The sequence below is a fragment of the Geospiza fortis genome, unplaced genomic scaffold (assembly GCF_000277835.1).
Source record: "Geospiza fortis unplaced genomic scaffold, GeoFor_1.0 scaffold117, whole genome shotgun sequence".
NCBI classification, from domain to species: domain Eukaryota; kingdom Metazoa; phylum Chordata; class Aves; order Passeriformes; family Thraupidae; genus Geospiza; species Geospiza fortis.
In genome coordinates this window covers 111,947-115,250 of record NW_005054500.1, presented here as the reverse complement: position 1 = coordinate 115,250, position 3,304 = coordinate 111,947, and positions in this window count along the sequence as shown.

The following is a 3,304-nucleotide window of genomic DNA, read 5'->3' as shown; positions in this document are numbered from 1 at the left end:
TCTGCAGGGAAGGCAGAGCAGCTGCACATCAGGAAGTTTCCAGTTTGTGCTTGGAGAATAACAGGAATTTTTAATCACCTTCCTGCCTACATCAAATTGACAGGAGGGGAATGAGCATTTCCCTAAATAAGAGAAACAAGCCTCACATGGAAAAAGGCTTCTCTCCAAGGGCTATTTCCATGGCAACGTGTAAATGCCAAGCTCCAGCTGTTCTGGCTGCAGGAGTACTGGCAAAGGTAACAAGGTTGTTGTTAATTATGAAACCATCACTGTCCTCTCATGCAAATCAGGCTGGATGTGGTTTAAAACCTCCCCAAAGCTGGCAGGGGACAAGCTTGCAAAATTCCACCCTGGCAGCTGCAAGCTAAGAAAGCTGAGAGTAACACAACAGCAGGAACTGGGGGGGAAAAATGGGAAAATTCTTCCTGATTCCACCTGGTATGTCACAGCCATCATCCCAATGTCCATGCAGCCCTTTTGATCCTGGCAGAACTTGGAGGGAGCCCCAAGTCATGTGAGGATGCATGATTGTATACACAATTCTGTGTGATATTATACAATTTTATACTCAATTATACATCTGCTCCTGCAGTGGTTCAGTGGGCATTGCAGCACACAACAGTCCACGGCAAAAGAAAGATGAAATATTTTGAAATGGGGAAAAAACGCCCCCTGAAACACACAGAGAAACCTCTCACAAAGCTACCCAAACACACTCTGACCCTGAACAGGAGCTCTCCATTTAGTTTCCAGGATTTTATCCCTGCAAAGTGAGGCAGGGTAATCCCTTGGAGGGAAAATAATCCACACTGTTGTGCATGCAGAGAGAGGTGATCAGCCAGGGCAGGCAAGAAGTGTTAATGGAATTCACCTCCAGGAATCTCCTGCATTTGAATTTCTGCCTTGGCAGGAGGCTTTGAACTCCTTTAACCTGGAAAATGGGAGGAAATAATTGCATCCAGTTATCTTCAGAGGTCCATTTTCTTCTGAGCACTTGGAGGAGCCTGGCTGAGGCTGCTTTTCCCACAACAACAAATAATGAAAGCTGGGTTTTGGTCTGAGCTGAGAGAATGTGGGAATGAACCAGGATTTACCTGAAGGCAAAAGGAGCTTTGGACTTGCAGCATCACTTCAGTGATTTGGTAGCTCATCTCTCACCCCTGGCTGGCAGAAAATTCTGCAGGATTTCCTGAATCCTTCCCAGGGATTTACAGGATTAGTCCCATACGGGCAGCCAACCTTACAGCAGGGCAAAGGCACATCCCAAAGTGTCTCTGCTTCCAAGCATTCAACAGCTCTGAATCCAAGGATCTTTCTAACAAGGACTGCCAAAAAGCCAATTAAAAATGATGCACAAGAGGTGATGAGCAATTGATGTCTTAAGCAGGTTAAATTACCACTCAGCTGAACCTACAGCACAGTTAATAAAGCAGAAATGCACAAGCTGTTATCAAATATTAAAACAAAAGCCATCAGAAAGGAGATAATTTGGTGCAAATCTTTTTAAAAGCTGGCATCACTGGACAGCTTCCCTTAACAATCAATAGCAACATTCCTAAAAAAAATTCCTGTGGGCCCAGCTTTTGTGTACATTCCATGTTCTGAGGTGTTCAAGGAGCCTCCAGACAAGGGCCCTGGGAATCCAGCAGCACTTGGACATGGCACAGGGCTGTGAAACACCCACACGGTCTGGGTTTCTTTTTAGTTCAAAGCTGAAAAGGTCACTGGTGCAGAAAGGTAGAGAAATTATATAGAAAAGCCTAAAATCGATGGCTGGCATTCTGAAGCTGGCACTTTGTGAGCTCCCATGTGAAAGCAATCCTGGTGTGAGCAGTTTGTTAGCATAACAATCTATTCCTGGGTAAAAAGCAACTTACACCTGTACCAACTGGTTTTACACCCTTAGACAGAGAAATGAAAACTGTCTCTCACAAGCAACTTTTCCTGCATGTCCACCCCAGGGGTTGGAGTGACCAATCAATACAGAATAACAACTTGTTAATAACCAATACAATAATTGGCAAGGAAGCTCCTGACCAGCTGGAGTCCCACATGAGGTCTGTGGAAGTGGATAAAAAGGAGTTGTGTGGATAAAGAAGGGGCTTTCCCGCCATGGAGAAAATGGAGTCTGTGTGATTTATTCCCATAGCTCACCACCACTCCTGTGCTGCCAGGGGTTCTTTGGAATATTTTCAGGTTTTCCTGTGTAGATGAGAATTCTGGAGATCTTAAAACAGATATTTTATTCCCTGACCCGCGGAGTTTAACTCAGGGATTGCACCTTGTGTGGGCAAACCAGAAGTGTCAAAGAGCTTTTCCAATTTTCAGCCTCCAGTTCTTCACCTACAGAGACAGAAACCAGAACAACTCAAAGCTTTCAAGACTATTTTTTCCTGCCTTTTCAGACAAAAATCTTTATGTCATGGATTATCCATGTTTACCAGGTGAAAATCACCTTGAGTCAGTTTGAATCAGTTACACCTCAGAGCCCATCAGGAGCTGATTATCCCAGTGTTTTATTCCTGTTCTAGGAATTGGATTTCTCACTTGTCACCATGTGTTGTCCCAAGTTTGACACTTCAGCCACTAAAGGGACCCTGAAGGAATGAAGTTTTGGCACCGGGGTTTTCCATATCCCTCTTCCCTACAAGTGGAACTTGTCAGGACCCAGGACATCCCTCTGGCTGCCCTGGGTGATTCCAGACCCTGGCAGGGGCTCAGAGACCTTGGCACAAAAACACCTGTGCCTTGGATTTTAGCCCATGGCAACAATTACCAACTTTGTGTGAAGATGTAAAAGCCGCAAGGGTTTCAGCAGAATGATAGTGAATTTATCACAGGGGGAAAAATTAGAATTTTGGGGATTTAGAATGGGGGTTCAAGAGGCAAGATGGAGGAATCTGGGCTTGTCCTGTCCTTCTTGTCCTTCTTCTTGTCCTCCATCTTCTGCTGGGATGGTGGCACTTTTGGATTGGTTTAGAGTAGAGACAGACTGTCTAACATAGGTGATAGGTATTGGAAAATTATTGTAAATAAAGTACACGCAGTTCTGAGTATAAAAAGCCAACACCACCCCAAGGGCAGGGACTGTGCCACAACCCAACCTGCTGGACAGATCTCAGCAGGGCAGAGAGAGAATGGAACAGATCAGAGAAAATAAACAACCTTGAAAACCAGAGCCAAGGAATCTCAACTTCTTCTTCTGTCACGGGGCTGGGAAAAAGAGACTTTTGAATACCTCGGGAGCCATTTCAAGCACAGAAAACCCGAGAACAAAAGTGCAACCAGTTCAGTGCCACTTCCA